The 24374-nt window shown below is 43.6% G+C and overlaps 1 protein-coding gene across 5 annotated transcripts in view; it reads left to right on the top strand.

Moving 5' to 3' along the window:
- The window catches only part of ndst2a (N-deacetylase/N-sulfotransferase (heparan glucosaminyl) 2a), a 152419-nt gene that overhangs the window by 50631 nt on the left and 77414 nt on the right, over positions 1 to 24374 (top strand). For 4 of the 5 annotated variants that reach the window (XM_056291567.1, XM_056291566.1, XM_056291564.1 and 1 more), the window contains one exon: positions 12937 to 12974. The exons of the other annotated variant lie outside the window; for it this stretch is intronic. The gene's annotated coding sequence lies outside the window, so the exon portion shown is untranslated. The remainder of the gene's footprint in view (positions 1 to 12936; positions 12975 to 24374) is intronic. 5 annotated transcript variants of the gene reach the window in all.

Genomic DNA, 24374 nt, shown 5'->3' with positions numbered 1-24374 from the left:
CTCTGCTGGCTGACTTTCATTCATAAAGCAACGGTAGGAAAACATAGCTCAGCCATGGGAAATGTTTTATTGTAGCTACTGAGATGCTTTCCAGCTGTGACTGTGATTAATCCTACTGTTGATATTGTATTTTTATAGTGGAGTTTTAACATTGGAGACTATGCCACTTCCACGTTGCAGCGAGATGAATAAGCTGAATTATTTTTGGTTCATCCAGTGTTCCTCCAAGTTCTCCTCTGCTGAGACAAGCAGTGAATGATTTGCTGGCTTGCAAAATATGATCAACTTGTCGTTTACTGTCAAGCCTCATCACTGAATACATGATGTTTTCGCTTTGACACTGTCGCTGCCCGATCTGACTCAACTGTAGATATGAGTCATGCATTTGCATGATTGACTCAGATTGGGCAGCGACAGAAAGCAGTGTTGGTCGAGCGACCTAGAGAGTGAATGGAGAGAGGGAACAGCAATACTGAGAACAAACATTTTTCGAAGGTTTTGAATCACCACAACCACAAGAGGTTCTTCATCATACAGACATAACTGCACACACAAACACACATATGCATGACAAACACACACGCATGCATGTGTGACCAAACACATAATCCCCTCCAGGCCACTGCCTGGCAGGGATAACAAATAGCCTGTCATAGACTGCAGTGAAGTAATATCACCACTCACAAACACAGCAGCTGCCAATTATTTAAATTTGCTGAATATGTTGCCAAGACAATAATGGAATAACATTTATGTCAGTAAATATGCAGTTCCTGATAGACATCATACTGAGGTGAACAAGCCCTGATGGTGATGAGGATTATAATACATTTTATTCAACATATGTTTTTCAAGAGACTCAAAGACACCTTGAAAAAGGAAAAAAATAAGAGTATAAAATTACAAAAAACAAAAAACAGTCCAATATATTCTTCAGTTATGAAATCCAGTCTCTGTCCCAACACAATGTGAATTAGAGGACAGACATTCATCTATTGTAATCTCACACAATGAGAAACAAGAAGATGATACTCGAATTGCTTTATTATTGAAACAGAACCTTAATATATGTTAAAACGAGTTCTTTCTTTTCTTAAACTTCTGTTTTATAATAACTATGACTCCTCTGAGTTTCTGACATCTAGCTGGTTTGCTAATAGCCTGTTTACCTCCTATGGAGGAAAGTAATCACAAACCAGCAAGAGCGCACAACTTCACTTCATAGTCAGATTTGTTTTGTTCTCATTTAAGTTTTGCATTTACCATATAATCACTCATTCTGCCTTGCCATCTTTTTTATTCCCCATGCCAGAATGAAAAAGTAAAAAAACATCTGACTTCAGAAAATCAAATGTAAATGGGAGTTTTTGTGAGAGCAGTAAGGTTTTGAAATTGGGGTTAGCACAACCCGATTACTGCCCCATGACGTATGTGCTGTACTTAAACACATTTAAGCAGACTATTCATCTTTCTCCGGGGATTTTGAGGGTGTCTTTGTAAAAGGTCACCAGAGACAGTGTAGTGGATGTGGTTTGAACAAAAGAAGCGTGGTGAAATGCAGACTTGAACCATAAAACTGATGTTAACCAGTTGGTTTTGTGTGTCGTCACAAACTGAACATAAACCATTGTACATTTTTTACTTTGTAATTTGTAATTTATTACTTTCACTGTATGCCAAAGCAGTCTGAACAGTCAACAAGTGAATGGCCTTTCAACTTTTATTACAAATAAAATATAAAAAACGTGACTGCAAAGACTTCCCTTTAGTTTCCAAAAGGTCAAGAGTCATAAAAAAAAAAAAAACTGTAAGATTCTTTTGGCTACCTTTCCCAATTTACCAAAAATCTGGTCACGTTGCTTTTTGAAACATTGGCATCTTGTTTATGCACCTCTCTCCTTTCCTTATCGGCCATAGAAGTTGTGTTCGACATGATGAGTTGCTCACGCCTGTGATTCAGTATGGATGGTTTACCATCTCCTGTTAGCAGCTAACGGTTAACACCTCAGATTCAGTCTGGATTGCTTACTGTCTCCTGTTAGCAGCTAACGGCTAACAGGTTAGCAGCTAACGGCTAACACCTCAGATTCAGTCTGGATTGCTTACTGTCTCCTGTTAGCAGCTAACGGCTAACAGGTTAGCAGTTAACGGTTAACACCTCAGATTCAGTCTGGATTGCTTACCGTCTCCTGTTAGCAGCTAACGGCTAACAGGTTAGCAGTTAACGGTTAACACCTCAGATTCAGTCTGGATTGCTTACCGTCTCCTGTCAGCAACTAACGGCTAACAGGTTAGCAGCTAACGGTTAACACCTCAGATTCAGTCTGGATTGCTTACCGTCTCCTGTCAGCAACTAACGGCTAACAGGTGAGCAGCTAACGGTTAACGCCTCAGATTCAGTCTGGATGCTTACCGTCTCCTGTCAGCAACTAACGGCTAACAGGTGTAACCGAGCAAATTTCTCTCGCTGCGGGATTCGATCCGAGGTGAAATCCCATGTTGCGCTGACCGCTCGACTAAAGGGGCCGACCCCCTAGCGAATTATTTTTCCTAGGATGAATCCGGAAAGTTCCCCACCCTCAGGCGCTAGGATTGGACAGATCTGCCTGTCAGTCAAGGCCGATGCGAACGCGCAACAACCCTAACCCTTGCCACATTTGCTAGCTAAATGTTAGCCATTAGCCACGTTTGCAACCAAGCTAATTATGCCAACTTAACTGCGTGTATGGTAAGCGAATATTTTTTTCTCAGGATGAAGCCGGAAAGTTGACTGACATGCAGATCTGACCAATCCTAGCGCCTGAGGGCGGGAACTTTACTGATTCGTCCTAGGAATAAGGTATTGGCGACCCCCTAGCCGATCGGCCAGTGAGACTTTTGTAGTTTACAGTAGTCACCTTCTCCCGGAAGCGCGCCCTCCCACTTTGTTCCCGCGCTGCGTCCAAAGAGAGTTATGAGGACCTGCACGCTTCCGGACACTTCCGGATCCCACCGCTGCCAGCAATGTAACCGTGCAAATTTTCCTCCCGCTGCGGGATTCGATCCGGAGTGAAATCCCATTACAAGGCAACGTCGCCGACCGCTCGACTAAAGGGGCTGCTCCGTTAGCCAATCGGCCAGTGAGTCCTTTGTAGTTTACACAGGTTAGCAGCTTACGATTAAGACACGTGATTCAGTTTGGACGGGCCTGTTAGCAGCGAACGGTTAACACCTGTGATTCAGTCCGGATGGTGGGCAATCTTATCCAGAAAGGGCTGGTCTGGGTGCAGGTCTTTGTTCCAACCAAGCAGTTACACACCTGTGTGTCCTAATCAAGTTCCTCAGCAAAGACTACCGGTTGATTAGTGGGATCAGGTGTGTAACTGCTTGGTTGGAACAAAAACCTGCACCCGCACCTGCCCTTTCTGGATAAGATTGCCCACCCCTGAACAGAATGGCATTGGGAGCGCCCATGTTATGCTGCTCTACGTTAACATCTGAAAGAATGGGGGGGGGGGCAACCAGAGAAAAGAATCTGTATTGGACAGTGACACCAGGAAATATTGGTGTAGGTTATTTCAGACTACGTAAATACTTCAGTTGAAATATTGCCTCTCAGTAAAGAGGTTGTTAAGGTGTGTAAAGGTTTTGATTCATTCGAGTAATATTTCTGTTCTCACTTTATTGTTATTCTTCACCTCTCCCCTCAGAGAGACAGCGAGAGAGAGTTGTGTGCTAGCACACACAGTTCATTTTCAGTATTTCATGGCCCGATTATGAAATCAATCCCTCATATTTTCATTTGTCTTTGAAGAAGAAGAAGAAGAAGATATAGTTTATTAATCCCTGTGGGGAAATTCATCCTCTGCATTCAACCCATCCTATTGTATAGGCGCAGTGGGCAGCTGCAGCACCCAGGGACCAACTCCAGTTCTTCTTTCCTTTGCCTCGGTCAGGGACACAGACAGGAGTGTTAAACGTGCATGTCTTTTTGATGGTGGGAGGAAACCCACACGGACACGGGGAGAACATGCAAACTCCACACAGAAAGCACCTGGGAAGGCCTGGGGTTCGAACCCCTTTGTCTGCATCTTAGTGTTATTACTAAAGCTTTCTAGAATAGAAGGGTTCATCCAGATAGAGATCTTGCCAGCAAGGCTAATTTTATCCTGTGGACACTGATTATATGTCTGTTATTCAGACTGAGTGGAAAAGTCAGTGTGTGTGTCAGTGTTTTGCTGCTTCTCTGTATGTGTTCTTAGTGTGTGCCTTTTCCATCCATGAAGTTGTGCTTTTGCATTTGTTTGTGCATCTGTGTTGTGTGTGTGTGTGCACAGTGAGTCATGCACGCGGTGAGCCATGGATAAAAGGTGCACATCTGTGCTGACATACTTGTTTGCATTTGATTCCACTTTGTGTAAATGTGTTTGTGTGTTTTAGTTCCACGCCACGTGTACTCGCCGTGCATTGTCTTGTTGCTCAGTGGTCTGGAAATGTAATTTCCTGTTACAGGTGGACAGGGAGCACTAGAGACACAGAGAGGGAAGGTGGGCTGGTGTCAGGGTGTGTGTGTGTGTGTGTGTGTGTGTGTGTGTGTGTGTGTGTGTGTGTGTGTGTGTACGCACACATGTGAGTAAGGAGATGGAAATCAACAGGAGATTGATAATGAAGGGCTGAATGTGTCCTCAGCAGTCATCTTCCTCCCCCGCTCCCTCCTCTTCCTCTCTGCCTCATTTCTGCCTTTCTCTTTTCCTGTCTTTACCTTTTCAAGGAGAAAAAAAAATCGACGACATAACGTCAGTGTCGGATGTTTTCCGTTCAAATCTTTAGTGATTCTGTTTTCCTTTGCTTAACAAATGTCAGAGTCTTGTGAGTTACTTGTGTTGTGTAGTCGGCATTATTTGTCTGCTGCGGTAAAAACATGTTGAGGACTCCTGGACCACCCTACCTCTCTCCTAAAGACATGTTCGGAAGAGATAAGTGGGACAAAAAGACACAAGTTTGTCTCTCCTACCTGGAGTTTGGCTGTCTTAGTGAATGTTTCCTCACCCACTAAACAGACCCATCCGCGTGTGTGTGTGTGTGTGTGTGTGTGTGTGTGTGTGTGTGTGTGTGTGTGTGTGTGTGTGTGTGTGTGTGTGTGTGTGTGTTTCGTGCAGAAAGACCATAATCCAATTCATTTTCCTGAACCTTGTTATTGGTTTGTTGGTTCTGTCCTTCAATAGTTAACCAGGCTATTTGTCCATAGGTGACACGTCACCTGGCCACACAACACGTGTGTGTGTTTGTGTGTGTGTGTGTGTGTTGACAATTTCCTGTTTTGACTGCCCTCATCTTTTCATAAACATAATGCTTCTCAGCAACTTAAATAAGCAAGATATTAATTAAGATTTACCATCTACGTATACTTTTATGTTTTAGTGTGTGTGTTTGCTATGGTTATAAGGTAAACTCAGGTTACAAGCTGTGCATTTCTATCTCGCATAGCTAGCACACAACTCTCTCTCTCTCTCTCTCTCTCTCTCTCTCTCTCTCTCTCTCTCTCTCGCTCTCTCTCTCTCTCGCTCTCTCTCTCTCTCTCTCTCTCTCTCTCTCTCTCTCTCTCTCTCTCTCTCTCTCTCTCTCTCTCTCTCTCTCTCTCTCCTGGTCTCACTGATTGTCGTTTTATCTAGCTGAATGTATTTCTCTGTCATCTTAAATCCATACCTGTTGTGAGAAGAATTCTGTTGTGTGCAATCAGATGGTTAGCTTGTCATCACATCATGCTGGTGCTTCAGATATGCAACAGGGAGCTAGCATGTGCGTTGATGCTAAATCACTAGCTCTGAAGGAAGAAATCAATCTGGTTGTGTACCGAGACTGTCAAGACAATTTTCAAAACTAGAATCTGAATTGGATTTGTGAAACCCCGTTATGAGTTAGAATGTCAACCTATTCATCACACGTGTTTAAAAAAAAAAGGAAGTTTTTTTTACCCAAGGTCCTTAAATGCCACCTAAATGCCAAATGAAGTATTCATCGTGGAAAACATGGAAGTTTGAGTACTAAGTACTCAATAGTATGTACTGTTCGTGTGGATGTTCTTAAATTAGAAATGGTCAGTTCATCTCCAAAGATGTTTTTTGGACCCCTAAACTGTATGTGTTCACATACTTCCTGGTTTGTGTGTGTGTGTGTGTGTGTGTGTGTGTGTGTGTGTGTGTGTGTGTGTGTGTGTGTGTGTGTGTGTGTGTATGAGTGTGAGTGTGTGTGAGTGAGAGAGTGGGAGAATGACCTTGGCTTGGGAGCAGTCCAGGCCATAAGAGAGGAGGCATGAGATAAAGCATAATCCCAAATGTGGGCATTTATTTACCACTACATACAGTGTTCACAGCATACAGCATAAAAATACCAACAGCATTCGCCATGACCCGTACCACTCCAGACTCTGGAACAAAGGGCAGTCTTTTATAGTAAATACCCTTGGGTGCTACCAAAAACAGGGGTGCTCTAGGTTGATCTATTTTCATTGACGTAGCATGGGAAATTTTTTTTGATGAAGCCACATGACAAGACATCTAATCTATGTCATTTTTGGGGGGGGGGTGTCTTAATTAACAGGAGTACGTCGCTACTTAAACAGCAAACGTAATGTAGCCCTTTGAGCTATTAGAGTGTCCAGTGTCATTTTACACAAAATTGCATATTTTCTTGTTATCTAGCTTCTTGCCGTACAAAATATAGGCTATACAATATCGCCCAGTTACTCAGATGCACAGTACAGATTAGATAATGAATATAAGAAGCATTCATTAACAAACTCAAATCAGATGACGTTTAAAGTTTTATATTCACATCATAAAGTATCAGCAGGCTACATGTAGCAAACACTTATATTACAAACCCCAGTGTCTCTGTGAGGACAGGATTTTCTTCACTGAAAGTCTGAATCCCTCTTTTTTTTTACTTTCCATACGCAGCTGTAGTTTTGGTGTTGGCCTGCCGTCAGTCTTAATCTAAATAGCTGCTGCAGTGGTAGTTTGGTAAAGTAGTCCTTTACTAAAAAAAAAAATCCAAATCTCCGCTCTCCATAACTGTATGCCACTGCTTGCTAATGGTGATATTGATACATAAAAATAGCTAACGGTTAAATTTTCAGTTTTTCATGTCAATGAAGTTAGTAACGTGCTATCATTTGATTGGTTTGGGGCCAAAGTGTGGCTGGCTTCCCTTGGCATAGTCCTAATTTATCACAGTTTGGCAGTGGCATGACGATAGCCTCATCTGATTGGTTAATCCTTCAGGGGTTTTTTTTTCCACCAAGGGAAGCCAACTTGGGCCTGGCCTCCCCGCAGAGATGACATGACTATGTCTACAGTAGGAGTGCAAGACAGCGTTTCACCACACACATTAAATGACATTCACCGCCTGTTAACATTTAGAGGGGCACTGTTTCACTCATTGTAAAATACTCAAGAGAAATGGGGACAAGATGGCAGCAACAGTACAGAAGAATTACCACAACTGTTAAATAAAATGGAGAAGTTTGAAAAAACAGGGAAAGCCTGGCTTCCCTTTGCCTCCGGAAGAAAACGCCACTGCCTATTTTACATACAATATTTAACCACAGCAAAACATAAACATGCATAACAGCAAAATACTTGCATTACGTCAATTAACCAATTTATAGTTAATACATCCAAAACACAATTTAGCTAACAAACATAAACCTGACATATATTCCCCCACTTCCTACACAATCCTATCTGGTAGAAAGCTCCCAGGACAACAAAGAGGTGTTTGGTTCCCTGGGAACTCTTTTAATCTTACACCCTGGAAGTTGGAGACAGCAGAGCACTAAGTGTTTAGCATGTGACATGTTTATTATATTTGTAACTGATGTTAACCCTAAGAATATGTGCATCCAGTTCATCTACATAGTAGTTTATGTCCCTTGATCGACTGAGCCATGGAATAGTCGTTCCGAGCTCCGCTAATCACACCATGTAATTATCTTTCCACAGGTGGGGCGGCCAAGCCAACCACCCAGTATCTGGGATAAACAACATTAGATTGCATGCACAAAGTACACACAATCATTAAAAGCGAATCTTTCAATAAAGGTTTTAAGAATAACAATTGGTTGTCTCATCATTATACAAATCATGTGCAATTACTTTCCTGTGCAAATATATATTATTATGCTTTGCCAATAAGGAAGCGCTAAAGAAATGTAACAGAGACTGAGAGGAGCTCTGTTACATTTCCTTCCTGCTCTCCCCTGGAAGCACAGTACCTCAACAGTTGGTACTACAAGACAAACAATCAGCTTCCAGGTTGGACTTTTCCAGCTGGTACTTAACAGTGAAGTTGTATGGCTGATTAAGTGCTAGTTAAGTACTGTGTAATGTACTGTATGTAAGGTACTATATGTGTGGATGATCTGATGCCCCAACAGGTAGTATCTCAGGGAATTGATAGCCCACTTCATGTCCAGGCACTCCTTTTCAATCATGGAATACCAGGTCTGACTGAGGAACACGACAAGTTTCAGCTCCCCTTCAACTTCACAAATGATACAAGTGAAATCACAGATGACTAGAATGTAGTAGTTATCAGAGGCGCTCTTTTCTAAAGGTCCCACCACATCCACCTATCCTCTCAAAAGGCATTTCAGTGAGTGGCAATGGCTGTAAGAGGGCTTTAGCAACTCCCTTCCCTGAGGTAAAATCTGACATGTGTCACAGGAGTTGCAAAACTGGGAAAGTTGGGCAGCTACTGACTGCGCAATGTTTTATGGAATGGCATGTGCCTTGTCCAAGGAACTGAAAGGCCTAATTCCATAACTGAGTGACTGGGGTAACGCTAAGGCCTCAGTCTTGCCCTGACGCTGTTACAGGATACCCTTCTTGAGGATGTGCATCCTCTGAACAGCCTGCACTTGCCTGTTTGAGCCCATCAACCTCTGACACTTTCTCAAACCACTTGTTCGGTGTAGGAACCATGCAATACACTTACATTAGGGGGAATGTTGATGTCTAAGGGATGATCAGGTTTGGGAAGCGCTACCCTTTCCCTAGGGGTACCCAAAAACTTGTCCCTTGGCTTTTGGGCCTTGGACCTCTGCAGCTTCTCTGGACCTACCTTCAGCTCAGCCTTGAGAAACAGTAGTTCCCTGAGAGTCTCTTTTGCGCTCTGAGCACTAGTGGTAACATTACAGGACTTTGACTGGGTCCCTGAGCCTCCCTCCAACTCAACCTTAAGGGGTTCCGACTCCCTAGTGGCTTCTCCTGCACACTGATATTCAGTGGGAATGGCAGACTCTTGACAGGACATGTGATTTTGTGGCTGTGGGTGTTGTACAAAATCCAACAAGGTGGGAGCATCAAGTCCTAAAATTACAGCATATGGGAGCCGGGGTGCTAGGGCCACTGAAAGAAGAAAAGTCTGTCCCACTATGGTCAGATAGGATTGGGTAGGCTTTTTCATCTCCATGGATAGAGCTGATTCAGGCCTTGTGATTGGTCCAAAGTTTACTGAGGATTAGACTAGACCGCACTATAGTCTGAACACTGCCCGAGTCTACAAGTGCTGCCTCATGCTGACCATTTATGAGCACTGGCACCATACAACCTCCTCCCTGACTGACAGCATTTAGTATGGTGGGTCTAGGAACAGAACAGAGGAGAGATTGCTTACTCTGCATAGCAGCAGGATATGAGTACTGAGAATGGCCAAACTCATTAGACTGATAACACCGGACTTCAAGCTTAACTGGTTTTTTGGCATGGGTAGATCTATTGGGGGTGTACTGCCTACTGCTGGAGTTTCTACCTTGGGCCTGATCATAACCCCTCTCACCCTCATGGGATTTACTCTTCCCACCTAGGTAGCCTTTCACTTCATCATAGTCTTCAGTCATTAATATACACGAGTACATATGCACTACATACCATACCTGTGAAGAAGGGAACCAACTGGACACACACACACACACACACACACACACACACACACACACACACACACACCTGTGCTCCCCAGCCTTGCTGTGTGTGTCAGTGTACTTGGCAGATGTATTGGCTAAGATGTGAGTGTGATTTGCGAGGAATGGCCCTTGCTTGGTAAGCAGCAGCAGCGGCAGTCTGTGTTCGTCATGTGTATGTGTAGTCTCTCCCGCTGTACATATCCTCATATATGAGGCTCTATGTGCTAAAGCCTCGCTGTATGTGTGTGTGATGCCGCTTGTTGCTAATGGCAGCCTTATCGTACATGTGTGTATCTGGCTCTGTGGCCTGCAGCGTAGCTGTGATGTGTAATACATATGTAAAGCTGTGTGCTAGCAGAGTTTATCAATCATTGATGGAGCTTGCTGATTGTGCTGGATCGCAGTGGATATCGGTGCATTATTTATGGTGTTGCTGTCTGTAGGGAGTGTTAGATGTCATGACATGCATTCATGCTGCTGGAGGAGATTGGGGTTAAGTGGACAGCAGTTTTTGTCCCTTCTGCACTTTGGGAATGCTGATCCCATTCAGTTTCCCTGACGAAAAGAGGAAATAAAAGAAAGAGAGGAAGACAGGAGCTTAAGGGAGCTGAAGGTATTCAAAGTAATTTAATATTAAAATTTGATATTTCCAGACACATTTAGCATCTTTATGCTGGCCTTCCTCTGGTGTCTAAATTTTTAAATATTTGGTCTCCTTCGCATCGGTTTTATCCTTTGTACCTATTTCGATCTTTGAGATAGCTTCATGGTTATTTGGCAGCTGGTCAACCCAAAAGGTTTGCCAATTTACTTAACAGAAACGACGAAGTCACTTAGGTGAGTGATGAGAGGTTTCTCTCAATAAACATGTCCAGATGAACTGATTCAAGTTTCTGTGATTTCTTTACCTGGATTATTGAACATGTATCAAGACACTTTACTTCACATTGTTAGTGGGTAATAAGTGCTTGAAGCTAATGCTTGGCAGTACGAAAAAATACTGTTATCATGATCATAATGGGAAATTATATGAGATTTCAGTATATATCATGATATCTGTTTACACAAGTAAAGATACCATCCAGGAATCCGACTGATGTGCACCACATTGAACTCTGGTAATGTACAGTAGCCTATAATATCAAAGCAAACATAGTTTCCAAATAATACTCCCTCAGTTATTTCATACCTCATTTTATGACATAGTTTTCTTACTGTAGACTTACTGTATTTTACTGTAGACAACTAAGTCGTATATATCACAATATGACTATCCAAATAGGATCCTGATAAAATGTAATGTAATGAACATTAATGTTATTATGATTATCTCTGCCAGGCGGTATCTTGGAGGGGATTGTGCGTTTGGTCATGTGTGTGTGCGTGTGCATGCGTGCGTATGTGCGTACTACAAGATCTATCAGCCTAAAATGTTTTGTGCATAGTTATGTCTGTATGAAGAACCTTTCATGGTTGTGGTGATTCAAAACCACCGAAAAGAGTTTTTTCTCACTATCGCCGCTCCCTCTCCTCATTCACTCTCTAGCTCACTCGTCCGAAGCTGCTCTCTGTTGCTGCCCGATCTGAGTCAACCGTGCGCATGCATTGACTCACATCGACGGTTGAGTCAGACTGGGCCACGACAGTGTCAAAACCAAAACATCATGTATTTGGGTATGAGTCTTGAAAGTAAACGAGAAGTCGATTGAATTTCGTAAGCCAGCAAATCATTCACTGCTGATCCCAGCACAGGAGAAGTTGAGGAACACTGGAGGAACCAAAATTAATTCACCTTATTCACCTCACCGCCACGTGGTAGTACTATAGTCTCCAGTGTTAAAACTCAACTATGAAATACAATTTCAAGAGTAGGGTTAATCACAGTCCCAGCTGGAAATCATGTCAGTAGCCACAATAAAAGATTTCCCATGGCTGAGCTATGTTTTCCTACCGTTTTATGAATGAAAGTCAGTCAGCAGAGCAGCCATTCACCTTGATTCATTGTACATCATGAAAACCATGATGGTTAAACACATTTGAAGTCTTTTAATAAGAGCTTTGAACTTATGATAGCCTGATCTCTGTCATTTCATGTCAGACTTGGTTGCTTTCACGCGAAGGTCCACCTAGTAAGCTGCTCATCCACAGACTGACAGGCAAAACGTTTTTATTAGGTAGATTTTTTTAGCTTGAGGACTTTATATTAAAAACTTTTTCCCCCCCATATTTCCTGTAATGGCAGTAAAAACGTTGGTTTTTCTGTTTGTGTGTACACCTATTTCCCTTCTCCTGGTAGGCAGAAAAAAGGGGTGGTTTGTTGCTAAGTTTGAACACCAGAGAAGGGAAGATGCATCTTGCGGAGATCTGCACTCTACTGAGTGCACTCCTCTAGTTGAGTGTTGTGGTGCACGATATTGCAGTTTAACTTAACTTTACTGGAGTTTCTGAAGGCAGCCAGATTGAGAGAATGTTGATTTTCAAAGCTTAACGTAATGACTTCAACCCCCATAAAGTAGAACAGTAGTAGTAGTGAGTAGTGGTAGTGGGGGTGGTAGTAATAGTGCTTGACCAGGGGAAAAGAGAGTGAAGTGTACATTACTAAGCTGAGTGATATGTACTCCTCTCCTCTGCTATCTCTCCATCTCTGATATGAACTGTGCCGTTCATATCTCTCTGCTGTCAATCATCCATCCCTATGTGAGAGGATGGAATAGCCCATACCCATACTGTCAGGATGCTGCTTCAGATCTCTTTCTTTCTTTCACTTAGCTTTTTTTTTTTTTTGTCTGTTCCCGTCCTTCTGATTTTAGCACCTTTCTGCTCTCCTGTACTGGTTTCCTTGTTGTCTCCTCTGTTTTGATTGAGGTGATGTTTTGTGGTGTAAAGATGGCAATGTGAACGTCACATTAGTTCGTCCGTCTCCTGGCTGAGGTGGCTAAGTTCTCTCTCCCTCTCTCGCTCTCTCTCTCTCTCTCTCTCATTCTCTGCAGGTTGTTACACTGCCCAAAGTACTGGTGCGCGACTTGTGGTAAGATAATTTTCATATACACTACCGTTCAAAAGTTTGGGATCACATTGAAATCTCCATATTTTTGAAGGAAAAGCACTGTACTGTTCAGTGAAGATAACTTTAAACTAGTCTTAACTTTAAAGAAATACACTCTATACATTGCTAATGTGGTAAATGACTATTCTAGCTGCAAATGTCTGGTTTTTGGTGCAATATCTACATAGGTGTATAGAGGCCCATTTCAAGCAACTATCACTCCAGTGTTCTAATGGTACAATGTGTTTGCTCATTGGCTCAGAAGGCTAATTGATGATTAGAAAACCCTTGTGCAATGATGTTCACACATCTGAAAACAGTTTAGCTCGTTACAGAAGCTACAAAACTGACCTTCCTTTGAGCAGATTGAGTTTCTGGAGCATCACATTTGTGGGGTCAATTAAATGCTCAAAATGGCCAGAAAAAGAGAACTTTCATCTGAAACTCGACAGTCTATTCTTGTTCTTAGAAATGAAGGCTATTCCATGCGAGAAATTGCTAAGAAATTGAAGATTTCCTACACCGGTGTGTACTACTCCCTTCAGAGGACAGCACAAACAGGCTCTAACCAGAGTAGAAAAAGAAGTGGGAGGCCGCGTTGCACAACTGAGCAAGAAGATAAGTACATTAGAGTCTCTAGTTTGAGAAACAGACGCCTCACAGGTCCCCAACTGGCATCTTCATTAAATAGTACCCGCAAAACACCAGTGTCAACATGTACAGAGAAGAGGCGGCTGCGGGATTCTGGGCTTCAGGGCAGAGTGGCAAAGAAAAAGCCATATCTGAGACTGACCAATAAAAGAAAAAGATTAAGATGGGCAAAAGAACACAGACATTGGACAGAGGAAGACTGGAAAAAAGTGTTGTGGACGGATGAATCCAAGTTTGAGGTGTTTGGATCACAAAGAAGAACGTTTGTGAGACGCAGAACAAATGAAAAGATGCTGGAAGAATGCCTGACGCCATCTGTTAAGCATGGTGGAGGTAATGTGATGGTCTGGGGTTGCTTTGGTGCTGGTAAGGTGGGAGATTTGTACAGGGTAAAAGGGATTCTGAATAAGGAAGGCTATCACTCCATTTTGCAACGCCATGCCATACCCAGTGGACAGCGCTTGATTGGAGCCAATTTCATCCTACAACAGGACAATGACCCTAAACACACCTCCAAATTGTGCAAGAACTATTTAGAGCAGAAGCAGGCAGCTGGTATTCTATCGGTAATGGAGTGGCCAGCGCAGTCACCAGATCTGAACCCCATTGAGCTGTTGTGGGAGCAGCTTGACCGTATGGTACGCAAGAAGTGCCCATCCAACCAATCCAACTTGTGGGAGCTGCTTCTGGAAGCGTGGGGTGCAATTTCTCCAGATTACCTCAACAAATTAACAGCTAGAATGCCAAAGGTCTGCAATGCTGTAATTGCTGCAAATGGAGGATTCTTTGACGAAAGCAAAGTTTGATGTAAAAAAAATCTTATTTCACATACAAATCATTATTTCTGACCTTGTCAATGTCTTGACTCTATTTTCTATTCATTTCACAACATATGGTGGTGAATAAGTGTGACTTTTCATGGAAAACACAAAATTGTTTGGGTGATCCCAAACTTTTGAATGGTAGTGTATATATATTTTACGTGTGTGTGTGTGTGTGTGTGTGTGTGTGTGTGTGTGTGTGTGTGTGTGTGTGTGTGTGTGTGTGTGTGTGTGTGTGTGTGTGTGTGTGTGTGTGTGAAAAAGACCAACAGATTGAATGGCATATATATGCATGTCCAGAAATATGAATATACAGCCTTGGGAGCTTCCAGGCCGCTCATGTGGTTGCATTTTATTGTCTCTGCATACACCCTGACCAACACACACTAACTTGCACTCATTACATTACACACCTGACCTTGTACACACTGTCACACACTGCTTTACACACACACACACACACACACACACACACACACACACACACACACACACACACACACACACACACACACACACACACACACACACACACACACACAGTCTTCATGCCTGTCCAGGGCCCTTTTATTTACTAGTTATATTGTGTGTTATTTATTAGTTATATTGTGCTTCAGGAAAGCTGAATATCACTTTATTGATCCATTTGTTACAATTGACACCACACAACATTTGGTGTTTAATGAATTTTATCAACCGTGTAAATAAATAATGCTCTGTTTATGTGTCTTTATATGACTGTTATTATTCTATATAGGTTGGAGAGCTGAGCAGTTCATAAAGTGACTCATATTCATTTCTTTACACAGGAGGGGAAAGCTGGTTTTTATGCATTTAATAGTGTGATTGTAAAGAATCACTCGTATTAGTAAAAGGTGAGAGGAAGGTTTTCATTAGCCGGTAATTTTTTTTTTCCAGTAAAAACTCAAAATCCAATAAATAATAATCTTCCATTATGGTGTCTGACAGTAATTCCAACCAAATAATAGAGTTTTATGAAAGTTGAGATAAAAAACAAAAATCAGTAGACCCTAATATCAAATGTGTAGATCTTCAGAAATAGGCAGGCCAGTAGGCTTATTGAACAGGATTAGAGGGACTGCTCAGGTTGGACGGTTTGGAGACAAAGCAAGAGAGGCAAGATTGAGATGGTTTGGACATGTGTGGAGGAGAGATGCTGGGTATATTGGGAGAAGGATGCTGAATATGAAGCTGCCAGGGAAGAGGAAAAGAGGAAGGCCAAAGAGGAGCTTTATGGATGTGGTGAGGGAGGACATGCAGGTGGCTGGTGTGACAGGGGAAGATGCAGGGGACAGGAAAAAATGGAAATAGATGATCCACTGTGGCGACCCCTAACAGGAGCCGGCGAAAGTAGTAGCAGTAGTAGTAGTAGCAGTAGATCCTCAATCGAAAAGTGTGACCCATATACACTCATTTAACCTGTAAACGTTATAATGTCAAACTCCTCATTAGACGCTAGCTGCTCTGCTAATCTGTTTTTCCTCACATAGTAGTAGTAGTAGTAGTAGTAGTAGGCTTACTGAACGAACGAATTTTTGTTTTCATTTTATCATTTGGTTCTCGGACGCTCAGCCACCCAGATTGTCCTTCACAGGCTGCCGTAGCTTAACTGCCATGAGTCAAATGTGACTTGGGGGGGGGGTGTGCAAACAGCCCACCCTTAATCACTGTTTTTTGATTTTCAACGTTTTTTGGACTGGAGTAGCCTCGAGCTATGAGCAGTGTTTCTGTACTTTGCATTTCTTTCATGTTGGTATTTTTAGAGCAGACTGTGTTCTTTTTTTGAATAGCCATGCAAGTCGGCTTATGTCTCGATTTTGAATATTCATTTAGATAGCAAAGGAATTTTCATTAAAGTGAACGTTATGTAAATTCTATTAGCATTCACGGTTTGTCCTTGGATGCAAGGCACAGATAACATGACCGGAATTTTTCCCATTTCTCCAACATTCTGGAATCTCCCCCAGAAATGTTGGCCGGCACCTCATTTTCCCAGCGGAATGTCTGGATGGGAGTTAGGAGGCCAGACAGTAAAGAGTCAACACCCACCAGCAGATTACCGTCTCTGTCTGACTGGCAGTTATCAATAATCCATCTCGGTAGAGTGATGATTATGAGTCTAATATACTATATATGTCAGTCTCATCACTGCTATTACTATTCCCTCTAGTTATTACTATGTGAGGGTGCAGTATGCAGTACACACATGCTACGTGAGAATGCAGTATACAGTACATGCTACGTGAGAATGAAGTATATAGTACACGCTACATGAGAATGCAGTATATAGTACATGCTATGTGAGAATGCAGGATATAGTTAAAGCTATGTGAGAGTGCAGTATATAGTACATGGTATGTGAGAATGCAGTATATACTACATGTTATGTGAGGGTGCAGTATATAGTACATGCTACATGAGAATGCAGTTTTTAGTAAATGGTACATGAGAATGCAGTAACTTGTACATGTGAAGGGAGGATGCAGTATTCAGTAGACATTATGTTAGAATGCAGTATATAGTACATGCTACATGAGAATGCAGTATATAGTACATACGTGAGAGTGCAGTATATAGTACATGCTACATGAGAATGCAGTAACTTGTACATGGTACATGAGAATGCAGTATTCAGTACACATAATGGGAGAATGCTGCATTCAGTGTGGTAGTTTGAACCAGACTTAGTTGTGATTGATGGCAACAAGTAAACATTGACAGAAATATCGACTATGACGACAGGCCTATTTCTCACCCCAATCTCTCCTGTCTTTCTCTTCTCTTGTTCTCTCTCTCTCTCTCTCTGTCTCCCTCTCTCCCTCCCTAGCTCTCTTTCTCTCCGTCTCCAAGCCATTGCCTCTGAAGCTTCTTGGGTTTCTTGTGATGATTAATAGATGACAGTGGGTAAATGAGGAATGGAGAGAGGAGTGTGTGGAAGGAGGAAGTGAGCGGAGGACAACAGAGGCACTGCTGATACTTTCTATTTATTCTGCCAAGACTTAACTAGTAGAGCCATTAACATTAAGATCCCCCCCCCCCGTGTTTGTGTGTGTGTGTTCTGTTTTCCTGTTTGTTCTGTTCAGACGGAGGCCAGATGCTTGGTGAAGGTCAGGAAAACTGTCTTCATAGAAACACTATGGACAGAGTTGTCTCTCTACCTGTCCTCCTTTTCGCCCTGTCCCGTTACGACATCTGTCTCAACACACTCCTCATCCTCTCCCCTCCTCTTTTTTTCTCCTCTCTGCTCCTCTCCCGCCCTCCCGTCTGTGTTCTGCCAGTTGTTCAACATGCTAGTATCAATGTTAATGATAATGGTAATAATCATACAGGCCTCTAGCCAGAGGATTCAAGGTCATGTTGATCTCTCCCAGGTGGCTAATAAGATAAGCGGATTAGACATGTACCCCCCCCACACACACACACACACACATATACACACAGACACACACACATATGGGTTATTGCTGGTGAATTTCACATCTGTGTGATAGGGCTGCATGATATTGGAAAAAAAACTCACATTGCAATATCTTTTTTTCTGTTATATGAAAAAATACAGGGATTTTCACCAGATGACATGAACAGCTCCATTTTGAAAGAATCAATCATTCTAGAATGATCTGGGGGATTCTGTAGGGGAGTGCATCTGCAAAAAAAAAAAAAGATAATAATAATAAAAACTGAACTGTAGAGATGTTGTTTTTATTTTTTTTTAAATTGTGTGTAAATATTATGTGGCCGTCCTACCATGACAGCTGAAAACTTCTGTGTGCGCCCGCTGCACAGCAGGCGGAGAAGGATCAACCAGTGGACAACCACTCATCCTGATATGGGTTGCACTCCAAAATACGCATGGTCCAAATTTCACACTGTAGTATGCACGTCACCGAAATAAATGCAACGAAGAACAAGCGAAGAAAAAAACAAGCACGAAACCGTTTAGACCCGCGACGCCTCTGTGTGTCCATACATCAGTTGCGTACTCGTCCTACGAAACCTCCCTCTCAGCTCATCCATGATTCAGTCAGTGACCGCCGTTTGTGACACATAGCCCATGGTGGCAGTTTGCGTGCACACCGCTGGAAAAACCACCTGGTCTTAAAGATAATTTGACATTTTAAAAATCCATACAACTGGGCGTCCGGGTGGCGTGGCGGTCTATTCCATTGCCTACCAACGCGGGGCTCGCCGGTTCGAATCCCTGTGTTACCTCCAGCTTGGTCGGGCGTCCCTACAGACACAATTGGTCGTGTCTGCGGGTGGGATGTGGGTATGTGTCCTGGTCGCTGCACTAGCGCCTCCTCTGGTCGGTCGGGGGGCCTTTTTGGGGGGGAGGGGGAACTGGGGGGAATAACGTGATCCTCCCACGTGCTACGTCCCCCTGGTGAAACTCCTCACTGTCAGGTGAAAAGAAGCGGCTGGTGACTCCACATGTATCGGAGGAGGCATGTGGTAGTCTGCAGCCCTCCCCGAATCGGCAGAGGGGGTGGAGCAGCGACTGGGGATGGCTCGGAAGAGTGGGGTAACCGGAAAAAGTACTATTAGGGAGAATTGTGGTTGAAGAGTAGCTGGACCTGCTGTGGTTGTTTGATAAACTGATCAAGAATGATGGTGATTGGTGGTTCACTGTACATGCAGAGCCTGCATGTCACTGACTAGCAACTCCTTGTATTGAAGAACCCTAAGTTGCGGTAAATCGTAATATCAGACAGACCACTCTTGTAGCTCAGTCGTGGAAAATGAGAACCGTGTGAGTTTTCCTTTTGTATCAACCAGCAGAAGTTGTAGTTGAGGTGTTTGAGTTAATTTGCCTTAATTCACATCGCATGTCCTGCAATGTGACTATTGCACATGCACACATCACGATGGTGATGTTGAAACGATATATCGTGCAGCCTTCCTATGTAACACAGATGCGGATCAATTTCATCGACCACATTTAACGAGGTGACCTGCTGCGGCATCTGGTGTGTGCCGGTTGGTACTGGTTCATCAGTTGCATCGATTGACATGTTCCAGTTTCTCAGCGTGGCTTTTATCTGTAGCTTTATTTCATACGAGCGGTACAAACGGGACATTTACTCAAAACATTCGCCAACTGGGATTCATGAGGCGGTCCGAAAATGTCACCTAATCTTTTCTGATTTTTCGGTTTTCTCCACAAATAAATGTCATACGACCCACAACTAGTGAAAACAAGTTTCTTGTGTGACTGTGCATCAGTATGTATCATTTTTATTTTTTATTTGGGGGGGGGGGGGGTTCTTGCTTTTTCTCCCCAATTGTATCCAGCCAATTACCCCACTCTTCCGAGCGGTCCCAGTCGCTGCTCCACCCACTCTGCCGATCCGGGGAGGGCTGCAGACTACCACATGCCTCCTCCGATACATGTGGAGTCACCAGCCGCTTCTTTTCACCTGACAGTGAGGAGTTTCACCAGGGGGACGTAGCGCGTGGGAGGATCACGCTACCCCCCCCCCCCCCAGTTCCCCCTCCTCCCCAAACAGGCGCCCCGGCCGACCAGAGGAGGCACTAGTGCAGTGACCAGGACACATACCCACATCCGGCTTTCCACCCACAGACATGGCCAATCGTGTCTGTGGAGGTAACACAGGGGATTCGATCCAGCGATCCCTGTGTTGGTAGGCAACAAAATAGACTGTTACGCTACCCGGACACCCTGAAATCACGAATCAATTTCGAAAACACAAATGAAAAAGTGATCATTTGGGAAAGTGGAGTATCTGTGGGTCTGTCTGATGATAATTTATGTCACCAAAAGTCTTGCATACAACTGGTTTCTCTTGAGTTCAGGTCCGTCATGGTCTCATGGTGTACTCACGGGGAGGGTTGTGTGTTAATGAATCAAGCCTTTTGTTTGAATGTACTCATGGTTCTTTATCTCTCGCGTTGTGTAATCTCATTATTTACTTATTTAAATCTCTTCTGTGAGACTCTGTTGGGTTACTTGATTTATAGCCAGTGTTGGTAACTGAAACACAAACAGTTAATTCAGTAGAAGACAAAATAGAATAAAATGTGAGAGTGTGATTTGTCTTACGGCTGCAGAAGGATTTAGTTTTACGTATTGTTTCTAATCTCTGTTTTCTCAGCAGTTTCCCTTTCTCTCATTTGAAATTTTCATCTTTTTCTTTTCTTGTCTGGTATTTTTCTCACTCTGGTGGGGCCTCGTGTCCCCCAGCCAAATGCCCAGTAGAGCAAACTTATTAGTCTCTCTCTCCCTCTCTGTCTCTGTCTCTCTCTCTCTCTCTCTCTCTCTCGCTTTCATGCTGTCCCTGCACTGCAGTGTTTGACTGTGATCAGATAGGGGACGTTTTTGGCAGTGGGAAGCGTCTTCTTCTAATTGTTTGTTTATCCGCCCGGTGATATGGAGAATTGCCCCGAACGCATGAAAGTTGGAAGTTCAGCTCTAAGCAGGACAACACCCCCCATGTCACCGCCCCCTTTTTTCCTCCGCTGTCCAATCAGAGGAGCGGAGGGGCGGGCCTTCTCCACTGAACTGCTGACAACATAGATGGAGGAGAATGGGATAAATAAAGCAAGTCATCTCCACCTCCCCATGTTTTAGAGAAGTAAATGTTGGGTAACAATACGAAGAAGTAGTGATAAGTCAGATGTGGAGAGTTGTGTAAGCTAATTCACTCGCCTCCAACGCCGGCACACAGGTGATTGACAGGTGAGTCCAATGTGATGTCAGCATTACCTCGTCTGTGAACAGAGTTCTTGCATGTCAGCTAGAGTTTTCCGTAGCCCATGGATTATGGATAGATACACGGCTCATGTTTCCACTATCATCCATGGATGGATGGCAGAGGAAACAGATGATTGGATGTGAGTCTTTTTTTTCTTTTTTCTTTTTTACTTGGCAGCTGTGCTGTTAGCTACGTCATTTCTTTTTCCTATCCAACAAATGCATTTCTATCCCTCATTTAGTGCATAAACTCCTTATCGACAAAAGCAAAAAACCACATCAAGCGAGTGTAACAACTTTTTCGTGATATTGAGGAAGTTTTATCGAATTTTGCCATTTCCAACCTGCTTTTCTGATGCAGTACTTCATAATGTGCATTAAAATGCTCTGATGGAAACATGGCTAGTGTCTTCTCAGTCCACATGGGACGGAGTGAGTGCTTGTGTGTTGTGTGGATGTACTGACATTCTCCAGCATGTGAGAGAGAGAGAGAGAGAGAGAGAGAGAGAGAGAGAGAGTCGCATCATTTCAGAGAGACAGATGTGCATCGGTCCCCTCGGTGCACAGATGCTGTCGGTTCTTACATTAAAGGGGACTGTGGCTGAAAATGAGCTGTGCGATAAATCTGGTGCAATGCATCAAATGGAAACATTTATGTTTAATATTGCACATGGTCCCTTATAAATAAATAAATAAATAAAAACAAAACCGGTTGTGTAGGAGTGATGCTACTCTTCCTGTTGCTGTAGGTTGGGTTTATCCAACACAGCGTCACCAGGTGGAAGATTTTTGAAAAAAAATATTTTCCCGGCTTTGTGTGTGTGTGTGTAGAATAGATACAACAATAGTACAAACCGTATGTCGTAGGATGACGTCCGGAAAACCACGAGAAACATTAGCCTGAGAGAGGAAGAGGAGAGGAGGATGAGGAGAGCGGGAGAGGGAGGAGTTAATGTTCAGCGGTAGGTGAAGAATGGCAGATAAAGAGAGGAGGAGAAGGAACATAAAAGCAAGTGAAGTGAAGGATTCCATTAAGGAAGGAATGTAAGAGAACACACACACACACACACACACACACACACACACACACAGGCGGTGCATGAGGCGTGGTCACACGTTGAAGCAGAGACGGTGGTGGTGCAGGAGGAGAGAGGCCAAAGTCACTGCTGAGCTGAGCTTCTGGTGCATGAAGTGAAGCTGTTACACACACAGACACAAACGGGAAGTGATGGACGTGCAGACATCTTCATGTGTTAATTGTTGTTGTGTTGGTGAGAGAACAGTGATGGGAATAATGTCAGACATCATTGTGTTGGCTTCGGTTGTTGAGATTTCACAGACACGTGAGTCTGATAGAACAACTATTATCTATCTGAGTCCAGACACGGAGAACACTCCGTTCTCACTGCGAGATAACGCAGCAGTCAACGTGAAATATTTCAGACCATATCCCCCCCCCCTCTCTCTCGCTCTCTGTGTCTGTCTGTCTGTCTGTCTGTCTGTCTGTCTCTCTCTCTCTCGCTCTCTTTCTGTCTGTCTGTATCTCTCTCCCTCCCCCGCCTCTGTCTGTCTGTCTGTCTGTCTGTCTCTCTCTCTCTCCTTCCCCCGCCTCTGTCTGTCTGTCTGTCTGTCCGTCCGTCCGTCTGTCTGTCTCTCTCTCCCTCCCCCGTCTCTGTCTGTCTGTCTGTATCTGTCTCTCTCTCTCTTTCTCTCTCCCTCCCCCCCTCCCCCGTCTCTGTGTCTGTCTGTCTGTCTCCCTCTCTCTCTCTCTCTCTCTCTCTCTCTCTCTCTCTCTCTCTCTCTCTCTCTCTCTCTCTCTCTCTCTCTCTCTCTCTCTCTCTCTCTCTCTCTCTCCGTCTCTCTCTCTCTCTCTGTTTTCTGCTGCATTCATTTCCTCTTTTCGTATCAGGAAAAAGAAAGCCCCATGCGAGATACCATGTCAAGGCAAAACTGGCTTGATCAGTTTGAGATACACATTCAAGATTTTCAAGGTGAACAACTCATTTAGCTTTTCTTTTTACACTAATAATTTATATCTGCAACTTTACACTCCATCACATTTCATTAAATAGCACATTTATGTCAAAGCAAGTCAAGTCAATTTTATTTGTATAGCCCAATATCACAAATTACAAATGTGCCTCAGTGGGCTTTATAGCAATACAACATCCGGTCCTTAGACCCTCGCAAGTGCAACTTACACAAAATACATGAAAACAAATCAGTCCTGTAGTGGTGATGATTATTTCTGCCAGACAGTTGCCTGGAGGATATTATTTTGTGTTTTTTTTTGTTTTTTCCCCCCTTTTCTCCCCAATTATATTCGGCCAATTACCCCACCCTTCTGAGCCTTCCCAGTTGCTGCTCTACCCCTTCTGCCGATCCGGGAGGACTGCAGACTACCACATGCCTCCTCCGATACATGTGGAGTTGCCAGCCACTTTTCTTCACCTGACAGTGAGGAGTTTCACCAGGGGGACGTAGTAGCATGCGGGAGGATCATGCTATTTCCCCCAGTTCCCCCTCCCCCCTGAACAGGCGCCCCAACCAACCAGAGGAGGCGCTAGTGCAGCGACCAGGACACATACCCACATCCGACTTCCCACCCGCAGACTCGGCCAATTGTGTCTGTAGAGGTCTGTAACGTGGGGATTCAAACTGGGATCCCCGTGTTGGTAGGCGACGGAATAGACCACTATGCTACCCGGACACGTGTGTGTGTGCGTGTGCGTGTGTGTGCGTGCGCGTCTGTCCGTCCCCAGGGCTAATCTCACAATCAGCCTAAAATGTTTTGTGCACAATTGTGGCTGTATAATGGAGAACCTCTCCTGGTTGTGGTGATTAAAAACCACTGAAAAAAGTTTGTTCTCACTATTGCCGCTCCCTCTCCTTATTCACTTTCGAGCTCGCCCGACCACCGCTGCTCTCTGTTGCTGCCTGATCTGAGTCGCACGCATGTCTGACTCACATCTACGGTTGAATTGGATCGGGTAGCAAGTGTCAAAACCAAAACATGTATTCAGGTATGAGTCTTGAAAATAAACTGGAAGTTGATTGTATTTCGCGAGTCAGTAAGTCTCAGCACAGGAGAACTGGAGGAACCAAAAATAATTCGCCTTATTCACCTTGCCACCACACGGAAGTGCCATAGTCTGCAATGTTAAAACTCTGCTATAG

Source organism: Lampris incognitus, chromosome 13 (assembly GCF_029633865.1).
Source record: "Lampris incognitus isolate fLamInc1 chromosome 13, fLamInc1.hap2, whole genome shotgun sequence".
Taxonomy (NCBI): Eukaryota; Metazoa; Chordata; class Actinopteri; order Lampriformes; family Lampridae; genus Lampris; species Lampris incognitus.
The sequence above is the reverse complement of the archived record's forward strand: the minus strand, read 5'-3'. Positions and strand labels throughout refer to the sequence as shown.